The 15,377-nt window shown below is 45.8% G+C and overlaps 1 long non-coding RNA gene across 1 annotated transcript in view; it reads right to left on the bottom strand.

The window, feature by feature from the left end:
- The window catches only part of LOC142045894 (uncharacterized), a 503,229-nt gene extending 488,193 nt beyond the window's left edge, over positions 1-15,036 (bottom strand). The window contains exon 1 of the long non-coding RNA XR_012654800.1: positions 14,995-15,036. This is a non-coding gene — a long non-coding RNA (uncharacterized LOC142045894). The remainder of the gene's footprint in view (positions 1-14,994) is intronic.
- Positions 15,037-15,377: the final 341 nt, after the last annotated feature.

Here is a 15,377-nt window from a genome sequence, read left to right as displayed (position 1 = left end):
TGAACAGCACTGGGGAGGTCAGCTGAAATAGTGACACAGCTTGTTTATCACCCTAGAATGGGAGTTTTCCCCTTCTGTTTCCTAGTCAGGTCTTGTTGTTACATAGGATGGGAGGGAAGCTGAGTGTTCAGTCCTGAAGGTATTGCCTTGGAGAAGGACACCTTGGATTCAGGAGGAAATGAAGCTTAATTCAGTATTTGCATTTAATCAGAGTCAACCTGTTTTTTTTTAAATAGATACCTTTGTTGACCAATATTCTATTTAGTACCCATCTCTCAGGCTCTGCAAAATAAAAACTTCATAAAAATGGAGGTTTTAAAATGCTTTTATACTGACCAAACAGCTTCCCAGAAAGGAGACGTTTAATCTCCAGGCAGAACTTCTTTGGGGTGCAGGAAACAAGACAAACCCAGCAAAATCCATTAGCGATTGTGAGGTGCTCAGCTCTTGTGGAGATGGAGGCCAAATAAATACCTAGAGAGATAGAAGAGACAAAGTATAAAAGTCTTGATGTTTGAAATCTGCAAAACTCTCCAGGTAATTTCACTGGGTTGTAGCTTTTTGAGTGAATAGTAATTCACTGACTTGTGATCTTTTCACAATCACATCTTCACAGCCACAAGCAACTATTTAGAACTAAGAGCTGGTCTTGCACCTTTGTCCTCATTTACACCTGAGCACAATGGGTTTAAAACCTGCCAGAGCAGCACGGTGAGTACCAGTCCAGAGTGCGAGCATTTTGCATTCACTATGCACTGATGCAAAGGCTAAAACCAGGTATGGGGCTGTGAAGAATCAAGTCCTAGATCTCAAATGACCTAATATAGGGAGTTAACTACAAGAGACAGGTTCAAGACATCCTGAAATATGAAGAAGAGAGCTTGAGAGGAACGTTGCTGCTGTGTTGCATACCACTTGACAACTGTAGAGCAAAATTCCTTCCTGCCAAGGCCAAGCTTAAAGCTTCTCAAATAAAGGTTGTAATAATCTTTTATAAATGAAAGTGTTCTGTAAGAGGTTGCTACCAGCTTTCGCTCTAATAGCTATCTATAGCGATCCATATCTGCACGTATCAAAATATAGATGCTCATCCAAAGCTTATCTAAACATATACCCTTGTAGAAATGAAGCTAGAACTCTCATGGGAACAGGCCCTGCCTTTAGATTCCCACCACTTCCTGGGTTCAATCATCTCAGAAATAGCACAAGAGCAGTTGTCCTCATGGCATTGCAGCTTCTGGTTCTATCTGACACCAGGACATGCTCAGGCTCGTGGGAATGAAGAACTTTCTAACCTCCACAAAAGTTTATTTTTATTCAAATTATGTGTGAAATTTTGTGTTGTTTCTGATTGTATCCAGTTGGGTTCACTACTCACATTGCTCTTTGCTTCATATTTTGCTTCATGGAAGGAGTTGGAATTTGGCTTTGGCTACATTTATGATATAGTTAAACGTAACATTGAAACATCAATAGATAGTAAAATTTCCTGTGTGTATGAAAATGGGTCTGTGACTTGTAAAATCTATCAACACTTTACACATACCCGCCCCAGAACTATTTTAGCCCAGTATTTCATTGTAATCAAGTAAATCTGCAGTGTGAGAAATCAAGTGAAAACAGACCCAGATAATAATCTGCAACCTTCCGGCTGTAAAATGGGATTTTTTTTTATCATTCATACACTTTTTTAAAAACACTTTTTTTTTCAATGGTCTCTTTAGGCACATGGTTCACAGAGAGACAGTCTTTAACCAGTGCAAGCCCAATACTGAGTAAGGTTAACAAATTAACTTTTATAATATGTCACATAAATAGCTGTGACAGGAAATAAAGAGATTAATATGCTTGCTGTCTGCTTTTATCGGGGGTTTGGCTTGTTGAGTTCGAAGCATAAGATATGTTGGAATTACCTCAAAACAGCTGTTCCAATGCTGTAGGACAGGCATTGTGCCTTTTCATCCTCCGGTGAAGTGGGACTGAATGCACTTTCCCCAGCTATCTGGGGGTGAAATGGGACTCCAGAGTTAGTGCTCATCAATCAAGTTAACAAGTTAGCCTAAATTTTATCTTCCTATACTTAAATAGCTGCGGGAAAACACCTTGGTGTCCCAATTCATGAGCTAGTGCTTGTAACTCTGTAATGAATAGCTTGGAATGCTTTTAATTTCCAAAATGTAACAGGCCCAATTGTGTCCCCCTTACTCACGCTATGTATTCTGCCCCTTCCCGGCCCCCACATTGGGCTACTCTTGGGGCGATGTGGCTCTTAGTATGAATAAAGATGGCAGCACCTGACCCCCAGATCATCTTCTCCCAGCCTCACCCTAGTCACAGGCTGCTGAGCAGTCGGAAGGCTCATCTGGGCTCTCTCTCACACTTGTCAGATTGGAACATGCATTAAAATATTCTCCAAGTCCTGAAGCTTGAGAAGATTCCTGTCTATTTGACCATTTATTTACAGAAAATGAGGAGTCCTGTTCTTGATATCCCGCTCAAAGATGCAGAGGTCCTGTGAGGTTGTCTCCCTTTATCTGGAATGAAATGAGTAAGATTTATAACACTGCTATTGAATAAAAGAGGCAACAAATTGAAGAAAAGCATCCACACAGCAAGCCTTCCATTTTGTCTTATACCCTTCTCAGAGACACAGCATTCATTTAAAGATCATTTAAAGGAATAATGGTGTCCTGGATTTAATCCTTTCATGGCTGCTGCTTCTTTGTTTTAAACTTGTGATAAACATGATGTATTTTGCACTGGTTAGATTTCTCCTTTCTTATCATTCTAGCTGCTGGCAGATGTGTTTGATATTACTTAAGCTTGGATACAGCAACATTTTAGCCAATAAATATAGCTGATGATAATTTTTGCTTCAGCTTCAAGCATCCACCATTCACAACAAAGACTGATTAAAAAACGTAGCTGGATTGCTTTCCATTTAGAATGCAGCCATGTCTCACTGTAAAGCCTTGTATAAGTCATGAATAATTAATTTACAAAATTTGAGATACAGAGAGTGCCATTAAGCAAGTGAATGAGCCCTGCCCCATGGTACTCACTTTGCAGGGACATTTCCTGCATTTGGAATGCAGAGTGCAGCAGGGGGCTCATGCTGTTCTGCAGTCAATGTTTCCTTTTTAATCGTACCCACTGTAGCCATTCTCATCTCTCTGGTGCAGGAGTACAGATTTGTGACTCTCCTTCCACACAGCAGTTATGATGCTGGTTTTAGAGCTTCCAGAGCCCTAGGAGAACACCTGCTCTGAGTGAACAGAGCCATTGCCAGACTCCTGGGCCAGCAGATATCTCCAGGTGAGAGTGGTGCTGATTGCCAGCGACAAGGAGCCCAACTTTCCTCTCACTCTCCCTGTGTGACTCTATGGCTTCAATGGCGCGTCTCCTGATATACATGAATGTCAGCAGCAGGCTCAAAATGGTGCCGGCCCAGGGGACACCAGGCCTGATGTTTGCCCTCCCAGTTGGGAGCCATGGGCAGCAGCCATCACCTGAAACCAAAAAGAAATGCACCTGGTTTCTAATGTCTCCATGATAGGAATGTCCCGTTCATGGCCAACATCTCATTAAGATTCAGGGCCACCCAGAGAATTCAGGGGGCCTGGGGCAAAGCAATTTTGGGAGTCCCTTCCATAAAAAAAAGTTGCAATACTATAGAATACTATATTCTTGTGGAGGCCCCTGTGGTGCCCGGGACCTGGGGCAAATTGCCACACTTGCCCCCCGCCACCTTGGGCGGCCCTGTTGAGATGATGTCTCAGATTCCTATGACTGTGGCCTGTGTACAGCTGCCTATTATTGTACCTGCTGCTCTTCTCCCCTAGTGAGATGCCTGCCGTACAAAGGGGCCTCGTAGCATGAGCAGCTGGAGCAAACACACACTGCTGTTCTGAGCTAGCTCCCTGCAGCACTGCAACTCCTGGGGCTCCCTATTCCAGCTCCACAGGGAGAGTCCGTGTCTGCCCCTGGCACGGCACACCACTTTACACATGATGCCATCAGGAGCAACTGAACCACGTCTCCCTCTGGTTGGTGTCTGGAGCCTTGAATATGTGCTGGTCCTGCCTCTGTTTTGTACGTCTCTAAAGCAAAGGCCAAAAGTGGCAGGTCTACACGAGAACCCTACCTCCAAATTCCGCCTCTCATGTTATGAAACCAAGTCACAGCCTTTAAGGTTTTGCAAAACCCAAACCAAATTTCAGTTCAGCTGACACACACTTACCACTGTTCACTTGGTGACCATTTCCTGCAGGATCTGGGGAGGCAGAGCAGAGCTAGAAAGAGCAATGGGAGACTTCCAGAACCTGCGATGAGTAGGCATAGGTGTCAAAGCCTTTTACAGCCTCTTTGGGGCTAGTGACTGCAGAACCTCAAAGGATGTAGGGAACTGAGTTCTCAAGTCAAACAGGAAGTGTGGAGGCAGAGAACCTGCTGGAAAGAGATTGTGGGCCACATTCTGGCCTCTCTTCCATGTCTTTTGACTTGCTCTGGCAGTGCCAACAGGGTAGAAAATTGGCTTAAATGGTCTTTGAAGTATATGCCAGTGGCATAAAGCTGGCATTGGCTCCTGCTTCCCTGGAAGCCCCATCCCTGAGATGTGCTGAGCATCTGGCCCAGTCAGTGCTCTCAGATGGAATGGATGCTGCTGCTCATTTTCACCAAATAGGCAGACGTGAAGAACCAACACACCTGAGGAGTGGTCATAGAACCACAGAGTATCAGGGTTGGAAGAGACCTCCCAAGGTCATCTAGTCCAATTCCCTGCTCAGAGCAGGACCAATCCCAACTAAATCATCCCAGCCAGGGCTTTGTCAAGCCTGAACTTAAAAACCTCTAAGGAAGAAGATTCCACCCCCTCCCTAGGGAACCCATTCCAGTGCTTCAACACCCTCCTAGTGAAAAAGTTTTTCCTAATATCCACCCTAGACCTCTCCCACTGCAACCTGAGACCATTGCTTCTTGTTCTGTCATCTGCCACCACTGAGAACAGCCGAGCTCCATTGTCTTTAGAACCTCCCTTCAGGTAGTTGAAGGCTGATCGAGGGCACTGTACAAATTTGCCCTTGCAGCCAATGCACTTGAACTCCAGGGTTTTCTTCTCTGTAGCAGGTGCGCTGACATTCCAGCCCAGTGAAAACAAATCCCTGCAGTGGCACACAGCCTCACTCCAGAGACAATGGAGACAATGCAGCATGTTCAGCAGAGCTCTGTAGAGAACGACAGGGAGGAAGGAGGCACCATGTTGCTGAAAAAACCTGCATCCACTTTCATTTTTGAAAAAAAAATTGTATTTTAAAGAATTCTAAGCATTTCTAAGAAATTGCACAGCAGACTGGGGAGCTAGGAACTGGACCTCAGTCCTCAGTCCTCATTGCTGACTGTTGTGCCAAAGGTCCATGGTGGCTGTACTCATAGGAAGTGAAGGTGGTGTGGGGAAAAAAGCCCAGAGAAACAGAAAGGAAGGAAGCTGATGTACTTGAGTTCCCTGTGGTTCTGGTGGATGCTTTAATGAATATTGTATTATTAAACCGCAAGTATTTATTATTTACAAATCTAAATAATTAATAAGAGGTCTTTGTTGTGGTTGCAGTTAAGGCTTCAGTTGTTTTTACTAACTTTATAGAACAATTTCTGGAGAGAAATAGAAATTGATAGAACTGAATTTGCTGATAATAAATGCTGGAGAAGATTAAAGGTTTCTGTCCTGGAATCCCCAGCAAAAGGTGTTAATGATCATCAGCAATTCTCTATGTGCTACTGGGAAAAATCATGACAGGTCTCTCTATTAGCTGGAACTGCTACCCATTTAATGCTTGCTTTGAAATTTTTATCTTCCCATCTTGTTTTCTGTTTCCTCTTTTTTTCTTTTTCAGAGACCTCAGCTGTGTGCCAGCATTCTCTGATCAACATTTCCCATGTGTTTCTTATTTAGAGTATGATGTGTCTAGCCATTCCACTTCTCCTGCCCTTTTAAGTGGTGTCAGTCATTTTGCTCTGCTACTAGTTGCTTTTTCTCTCTGCAGCCTCCAATTCTCAGCGTGCATCCTTACCTGACTCTTCAACTCTCTTCTCCTTCCTCTCTCTGGATGTATGACATATCTCAGAGCCTTAAGGCAGGCCTTTCCCATTGGCACAGTTAGCAAAGGCCTGAATGCCAGTCCAAAGAGGCGTCTTTTCATGCCTAATGCTAAATTGCAGTTGCTTTTTGACCTCTTTATTGATGTGTGGATGCACTCCCCCCACAGGCCTGTAGTACCTCCGGCACCATGTGAACACAACATGTGGCCCACCAGATCTGCCCAAGATGCTGTCTTTGCTGGAGATCACAGGACAGAAACTGCTAAACTTCTCCAGAATCCAAGGCCACTTAGAGCAGCCGGTCTCGTACAAACCAGAGGGAACAAAGGCATCCATTAGGCTTCATTACAGTCTGGGTCCCAGGCTACACTCTAGCAACTCTTGGAAGTATTTGGATGGGCCCAGCTCTAATTCCCAAAGAACAGAAAGCATCACTGATCTGGGAAACCCCGGGCTTGTCAGATATGTCACGGGTCTGCTGCTTCAGGAATTGTGCATTCAGGAATTCAAAGATCTAATTTAAAACTTAAGAAAATTTTATCAAGCTCTGTCCCATGTATTCCTTGCTGACTGTATGCTCCATTTTTGACTAGGGGATTTATTCTACTTGTCTGTATTAAAATTTCGTATTCCTTTGCATTTTATGATTTCACCCCGAGCCTCTCCTTTGCTATTTATTTTCTTAGACAATGTATTGAACACACCATTGTTCAGTGCATTGCACATACTCAGCTTAATGCCTATAATACTTGCTTCAGTATTTCTTTATATTTAGTTATATTTAATAAAATAATTATTGATAAAAAGGAATGGCGGTACAAAAATGCTACAGAGCTCTAAGCATAGCATATAAAATAAACTAGATACAGACCTATAACTATAGGTAACACTGGAATTTTAGATAATAAATATATAAACAGGATTTAGTATCTCACCCCTTCCTCCATTTCAAACTGATTGGCTAAATCTTACTTTCCCCAGCAGTTCATACCTTGTACTGGTATTAGATTCTGACTCTCTGCCTGATCCTGTCCCTGAGCTAGCTGCAGGGGCTAATCCAAGGGTAAAGGATACTATTTGCTACCCATAGTGATGGTATCATTACAGATTATTCCATAGGACACACCATTACCAACCCTGCTGTATGTACGCTATCCATGGCATAAGCATACTGCACAGATTTGACCCTGGCATCATATGATGCAACAAGAAACACAGGGCTTGGTCCAAAACAATTTGGACGTCTGTATGGTGTATCTCGTCATGCACAGCACTGAAGCAGGCTAGAGATGGAATTTACAGCCACTTCCGCTGGGCTCCTGCACTGCTGGGGAGACAAAGGGGGGAATCTTCCTGTGAGCTGCCAGCTGCTAGCAGTAGGCGTGAAAGCATCAGTCTGAATGAAAACCTTTACTTCAAATACATTTCAAGTTTATACAAGGTGGGGTTGCAGCTGACCCTACGATATTCAGACTGCGATGCTGAGCAAACAGGGCACTGTCCTTTCAAGTAGACATTCTGTCACCCTCCCAGGGCTTAATTTGTGCCAGGCTTTTACCAGGGCTGAGCCTGGCACCTCTGGGCCTGGCAGTTCAGAGCCCCGGCACCTCTGGGCCTGGCAGCTCATAGGCCCGGCACTCCTGGGCTTGCCATATTGCTTATGAGAGTAAAAGTGTTGCTTGAGCCCTGGCACCTCTTTCAGTACAAATCAAGCCCTGCACCCTTCCCAGGGCTCCTTCTTGGCACCCCCACACTGCCATTGCTTTCTGAAATGAGCCAGCCATTGAAGTAGCAGATTCTTTAGTTTTTACACAATTCTTCCCACCTCTACACAGACACCAACCCCCTCCCACTCCTGTCCCTGCTCGACTTGCTGCCTGTTTTCACATTAGCAATGCCAGTCAGGGCTTGTATTATAACCTCAGTGGCCCAGCTGATTGCTATGGGAGTGGGAATCAGAAATGAAGCACATCTCTGTTCATCAGCTGACCATCATTAATATCATGTTTTTGTTTGGCTAGGCTGAGGGTCTCTTTGAGTTTGAATTGCTATTCTTTGGGGCGGCCTAGGGATTCATCACCCATTGCCCCCGAGCGTGCTCATCCCTGCACAGCTTTCAGAGGGGGCGTGGCTTTGTGGAGAGACGTCCTGGTGTGGGAGACATGAGTGATGAGCTGAAGATAAGAGGAACACAGAACCATGGGAGTCCTTGGGCAGGGTGATGAAGGCTCCTCATGCCCTCACCCTCCACCAAGAGGTGCCCCTGGTTTTGAATGTCAAGGGCTTGGCAGAGGGAAGTATGGACAGGGCTCTGGGAAATCAACTGGCTGTGCCATGCTGCTGTGCCTGCTGCCATTGTGATAATTAAAACGGGAAGAGGGTTTCTTGGAGAGCCTCAGAGGGAAGAGTGGATAGTGGTGGGGTGACGAGGAGGGGAGATGGTGTCAAAAACAAGTGAACAAGCAGGAAAATTAAATTCACTGTGACTGGTGAGGTGAAAGAAGAGGGAAGGCAGGATTCCAGGGCCTTCTCTTACTAAATCTCAGCATTTGAAGAAACGGATTGTTAGTTCCTCCCACATCCCACTGTAGAGAACACGAACATCTGAAAGTCCCACCGGCCCTTTCCACTCTTCGCCTTACTAGGCTTCTGCTGCAAAATTGCCGTCTTGTATTTTTGATGTGGATATGTATGTCGTAGCCACTATCTGTGGTTTAAATGACCTGGTGCAACATATACCACCTGATAATTGTTTTAAAATAAAACGTTCTGACACGTATTGACCTTTGTAAATAATTGTGAAATATTTCCCATGAAAGAATAAACGAAGAGAATCAGACTTGTGCTTCTAAGTCTCTCAGGCACTTTTGAAACCCTCACTTGTTAAGCTGGGCTGTCCTAGCTCCAAAGTTTTTTCTTGAGGGAAATTCTGACCAAAAAAAATGGTTAGAAATTTGTCATTTGAAAAATTTAGTTTCCCATGGGAAGTTTTGAACTGAAATGACACAAAGTTAAAATGAGACAAAAAGAATTTAATCAGAATTGATATTTTTCCCTGTATATTTTTACAGGAAAACTTTCTGCACAAAAAATTCTACCAGCCCTATTGTTTATATAATGCCGAAGTAACAGAAAATGGAATAGATTGGCTAGTTTTGGATGCATAAACACACGTCACTGCTACCTACTGACTAAAATCAGAATTGCTCTATGCTGTGCCATGTGACCTGTGCTATTAACAGCTACTGCTGAGGCTTGTGCCTTTTGAGTGGGAGGCTCAGTGTTCTCTCCACTGTCACTGGGAATTCCAAGTGAACTGGGAATGCAGCAGAATGAAAGCTGTGAAGTCCTGGGTTACTGCAACTTTGTTACACAATATCTGCTAATTGTTCTTTGACTGTGAGGACTCCTGTCCAGCTGTAGGTAGGAACTCTGCCTCTCTCACTGCTCACAGGCAATGCTGTCACAGCTAGCCTCAGCCTGCTGTGCTGTGCTGCAAGTCCTGTCTCCAGTCCTTGGCCTGCCCTGGGGGTCACTGCAGCAGAGTTAACACTCACAGGGCTTGGTAACACACAGCGGGAGTGGAGGGTTGTTTCCATGGCTCCTGGCTCTTGTGTGGCAGCATGTTGAAATGGACTAGGAGCCAGGAACTCCTGCTCTGACACAATGGCTCTGGGCGCTGTGAGGTGACTGATTAGCAGAGTGCTCTGAACAACTGACGTGCAGCAGAAAATTCTCAGTATCAGTGTTATCCGCAGGACCGGCGCCAGGGTTTCTCACGCCCTAGGCGCACGGGAGTTTCGCTGCCCCCCACGGCTCCGGTGAAGCTGCCGCAGTCATGTCAGCGGACAGTCCACTGGTCTAAAGGCCCTGGTGGACCTGCCGCCGACACGACTGCGGCAGCTCCACCGGAGCCGTGTGCCGCCCACCCCCCCCAGCAAAATAGCGTCCCCCCAAAATTCTGGCGCCCTAGGCCATTGCCTTTGTTGCCTAAAAGGTAGCGCCGGCCCTGGTTATCCGGACTGATCTGGATAGACAGCTCTGTCTTTATCTCATATAGAAGGAAAATTGAGAGACGGGCCTAGTTTGGACCATTGGTTTGATCCAGGGGTTCTCAAACTGTGGGTCGGGACCCCAAAGTGGGTCACAACCCCCTTTGAATGGGGTCACCAGGGCTGCCTTAGACTTGTTGGGACCTGGGGCTGAAGCCTGAGCTCTACCGCCTGGGGCCGAAGCCAAAACCTGAGGGCTTCAGCCCTGGGGGGCTGGGTCAGGTTGCAGGCCCCCTGCCGGGGGCTTCAGCCCTGGGGGGCTGGGTCAGGTTGCAGGCCCCCTGCCGGGGGCTGCAGCCCTGGGGGGCTGGGTCAGGTTGCAGGCCCCCTGCCGGGGGCTTCAGCCCTGGGGGGCTGGGTCAGGTTGCAGGCCCCTTGCTGGGCTGCAGCCCTGGTGGTGGAGGTATTAGTCTTGTGGTCAGGCTGGGGGGTGGGAGTTGCAGGCCCCTGCCTGGGCTGCCCTGTGCGGTAGGTTGCAGGCTCCCCTGCCTGGGGGGCAGCCCTGGGGCGTGGGTCAGGTTCAGGCGCCCCTGCCTGGGGCTTGCCCTGGGGGCGGCGTCAGCGTGTGCGGCCCCTGCCTGGGCTGCAGCCTGGGGCTGGGGTCAGTGGGCAGGTCCCTGCTGGGGCAGCTGGGGGCCGGTCAGGTTGCAGGCCCCTGCCTGGCACAAGCCCTGGGAGTGGGTCGACTCGGCCCCTGCCTGGCTGAGCCCTGGGCTCTAGCTTGGCCCCGTGCCCAGAAGGTGGGTGTCATAGACAGACTAGGGTTAATGTTTTTTACCTGTAAAGGGTTAACAAGGAACAAACATCTGACCAGAGGACCAATTCAGGAAACCGATTTTTCAAGCTCAGGGAGGAATTTTGGTTGTCTTTGTCTGTTTCTCTAGTGCTCTCTCGGCTCTGGAGGATCTCTCTTACCTTCAGGCTTTCTATCTTCTGTTTCCCAGTTGTAAGTACAGGTAAATACAATATAGGTTTTTAATTGTTTTTGTATTTACATGTGTGTGAGTTTGCTGGAATGTTTTCAATTGTATTTCTTTTGTAAGTGTTTATTCTTTTTGTTTCTTTTAACCCATGCCCTGTTTTGTCACCTTGATACAGAGACCATTTTATGTTTTTTCTTTTTATATAAAGCTTTCTTTAAGACCTGTTGGTTTTTTCTCGAAGGCTAATGAACGAAGAGGGGGAAATTCTTTGTGTGAGTTACTAAGCTTGAATTTGTATAGCTCTGGACAGGGGGAGAGACACTTGATCTCTCAGTGTTTTTTTCAGGAAGTGAATCGGGTAATCTCCTCGTGTCCAGGGCGGGAAGATCTGGGAGGAGGTGAAGAGGGGGAAGGGAAGTGGGTTATTTCCCTTTATTGTGAGACTCAGGGCATCTGAGTCTTGGGGTCCCCCAAGGAAGGTTTTGGGGAGACCAGAGTGAGCCAGACACTGGAATTCTGGCTGGTGGAAGCATTATCAGATCCAAGCTGGTAATTAAGCTTGGAGGGTTCATGCTAGCATCTTTTCTGAACTCTAAGGTTCAGATCTGAGTAGGAAAGCTATGACATGGGGCTCAGGCTTTCCCCCCACGTGGCAGTGCAGCTTGGGCGGGCTCAGGCTTTGGTGCCTCCTCTGAGGGTCATGAAGTAATTTTTGTTGTCAGAAAAGGGTCAGGGTGCAGTGAAGTTTGAGAACCCCTGATTCTGGTGGTTTCTATGGTCTCTGTATCTAGGTACATCCTATTCACACAGCAAGTATCACTGTACAGATTCACATATACAGTCCTTGTCTCATTTGATTGGCTGAGTCGCCTTAAGTGGTTTATAATTAAATCACTTGAATAGTCTTTAATGGGGTTTGGAGGCAAGTCCCAATGGGTTTTCTCTGCCTTAGGTATCCACCAGAGACTCCTTTGCAAAATATGCTGCAAAACCACAGAAATGTGTAATTGCTTCCCCTCCCACCCACATTTTCTGGGTCCCCTTGTTACCTTTCGAGACGTGTATGTTCAGGCTCAGAGGAAGTAAAGGAATAATTAAGGTAAAAATGCAAAGCTGCTTCTGCTGGAAAAATCTAACCATTCATCCTCAGAGAAACGGAGCCGTATATTTTTGTAAGAATAAGAGTAAGTGATGCCGAGAGTAGTGGAAAGCCTCTTCACGTAACGCTGTACTCAGGGCATGTGCTTTTAGCCTCCTCATGCACCTGTGGAATGCAAAGCCCCTGCCGTTCTTCATAGAGTGCCAGGAAGGGGGGTCCATGGTGGCCCCAATGATGCTGAAAAATCACAAGAAGTTCCTCATTTTTCAAGTGCAAAGTGAGTGATAATTGTTTGAGAATTCAGTCCTCTGTGTAAGCAGAACGTTGTCCCAGCTCCATGTTCCAATGGGTCTGAAAAGGATTTCCTGAAGTATGGCTTATTCAATTCATTTTTCATGTCAGTTTTCAACAACATCATCCAAAAGCCATTAGTTTCATTGTATGTATCATGCAGGGTTATTTAGTAGGTCAGAAGGAGAATTTAAATAGACAGGTGCTTTAAATTACAAGATGGCAGAGGCGGTTAACAAAAAATTTTAGAAAACATTAGTAACCTCATTTCAGGCTTGAAGTGGGTGCTGTAAATGATGAGCAAATAGCTTGGAGACATACAGGAATCTATCTAAGTGCTGGTTCAAAGTGGGAAGCAAGTTACTCCCCAGAGACCAAAGCACCCTGCACACTTCCAAGACATCATGCACCTTTAAAGCCATTTATTTCGATCTCTGGGCATTTCCACCATGTAGACAATCGATATGACACAAAAGTCCTGGCTGTGCAACATGGCAAAAAAAAGTGATACTTGTTTTTCTTGTCATGAAAGCAAAGACTGTGAGATGCCCACAGCACCTGCCTCTCAGCTACTCTGCTGCATGTGGCATAGGCTTTGAGCCACCTGTGCACTTTGGTGAAATGGATAAATATCATGTGCCCAATTCCACCCCCATACTCACAGTGAGCCTGTAAGACTACTCACGAAGCAAGGTACTGTACTCTTTAATGTCAGGGCCCCAGAACTGAGCCACACAGGAATTATTTAACATGCAGAGCAAGAGAGGGACATTTTGCATGATAATTAGATTATTTTAAAATGTTTTTGTCATACAGAACAGGCTTTAGGAAAGAAAGCAGGCTTAGCGGGGGTCCTGTGTGTGAATCTCTGCTGTATGGTTACTTATAACTTAGTCAAGCATGAACCTCATGAGGGTGGTCAATTTGGTCTGGACAAAGGTGCAAAAGGTGCAGACCGTTCCCCAGAGATCATGAAATCGTAGCTGAGCCTAATTTGGCCAGGCTGGCAATGTGCCATGAACAGTGCCCGTGGATATTTCAGTATTCAGCAATTTCTGACCAAATGCAGGATGTTCCTCTGTCTGTGACCCTCAGCCCAGGGAGGAAGAGACTGAGGTGAGGAAGTTGTAGGAAAATGCAGTCCAGCTGGCTCGACACAGCCACTCACACTCACAACAAACAGACTGGCCAGTGCCCCAGGAAAGGCAGTAAGTGAGAGGCACGCGGAGCACTCTGCTGCTGTCTGTGCTAGCTCTGTCTACACACACAGAAACAGTGGGCAGGCAGCATCCCCCTGCAGGAGGTGCCAGGCTGTCACAGCACAGAATCCAAAGGAGGGCTCTGTGTCAATGCAACTTTAGCAAATACTCTCAAACTTAAAAAAAAAAAAAAAAAAAAGATTCTGGTTTGCTTTCCGGAGGTAGGTTTGGGTTGGGTTTTCTTTCATTCACACTAGTTTGCCCTGCCCTATGAATCCTGAAGCTGTGGTCTTGCTATGTCCTTTTTTCCAAAAGATTAGGATCACAACATATGAAAAACATGAAGCACCATCAGTAAGTTTGATTGAGTTCTGCATCCTGGCCTCCCCAGACTGTGTGTCTAAAACAGCTCAGGCCTTGTGAGGTTCCTAGTCTGGGGCTGTGCAGGGGGGTCACAGAAATAGAAGTAGAATGTGAGGCTGAGTGCTTTGCACTAGGTTAGTACACACACACACAGAGCTCTGGGCAAGTCCAGCTTCTTTTTCCTCTATACTTTCCTCAGTATGTATAGTCTGTATCTTAAGATCATGGCATTCTTCCTCAGTGTCCCTTGCTGCTTGGTTAGTTTGCAAATTCCCCAGGGACACAAGAGGACTGAACAAGTTGTGCCTAAACCCCAGGATATCTTAATGAACTACCTGCTGGAGCAGGAGACAGTGTTTGGAGCATGAGTCTGCAGCTGATGATTTACATGTGCATACTTTTTCTACATGAGTCTTCTGCGGCATGCATCTTATGTCTAGCCAGAAGTTGTTATTATTCCTTGTGATGGTTTTAATGAGTGTTTAAATTGGATGTTTTCATGCAGCATATTTGTCAATGCTCTCACAATTGGACAAGGAATGCATTTTGAATAAATATTACGTAAAGTTAAAACAACAGCCAGTTTTCACATAGACTAAAAGGGTTGAGTCTGACATACTGGCCAAAGCCTGTGTTGCCTGAATGTAGGCTTTATGGGGGTGGTGATAAGCATATTTTAAATTTGATCAAATAGCCCTTGCTGTATGGCTTGATGCAATGTACTGCAATAGGATGAAAAGAAAATTGTCATGAAATTTAAGGCCAATTTTTTTTCCATTGTAAGCTTGTGTATAAGGTCAAATCCTGCTCATTCTCCCCTCTAGCCAACTTGGTCTCCTTGCCTGAAACTTCTTCCTGCCTTCATAGAATATCAGAGTTGGAAGGGACCTCAGGAGATCATCCAGTCTAACCCCCCTGCTCAAAGCAGAACTAATCCCCAAAGGGCCCCCCTCAAGGATTGAACTCACAACCCTGGGTTTAAGCAGGCCAATGCTCAAACCACTGAGCTATCCCTCCCCTGGGAAAGATTCACTCTCGATTTAACTAGAGTTCTTGTGAAGCCATGCACAATGTTTGGAATGGCATTGAAAGCCAAGTTTGGTGAACCTGGTCTGAGTGTTGACAGAACCTGGGCCACTGGAAGGTTTTGGATGGAAACTCACTGGTTTCACCTGATCCTCACTTTGAGTTTGGAGAATTATTTTAATTTGAAGCTCCAGCCCAAATTCAGAGAGTTCTGAACCCAACCCAAGGTTTGTACAAACCCTCTGCAGGGGAAGCACAGAATATTGCTCCTTGTGGAAGGTGGCAGATAGATTGAAAACTAGTCAGAGCAAGAGTCTGTTGCATTTTA

This window comes from Chelonoidis abingdonii, chromosome 24, assembly GCF_003597395.2.
Source record: "Chelonoidis abingdonii isolate Lonesome George chromosome 24, CheloAbing_2.0, whole genome shotgun sequence".
NCBI classification, from domain to species: Eukaryota; Metazoa; Chordata; order Testudines; family Testudinidae; genus Chelonoidis; species Chelonoidis abingdonii.
The sequence above is the reverse complement of the archived record's forward strand: the minus strand, read 5'-3'. Positions and strand labels throughout refer to the sequence as shown.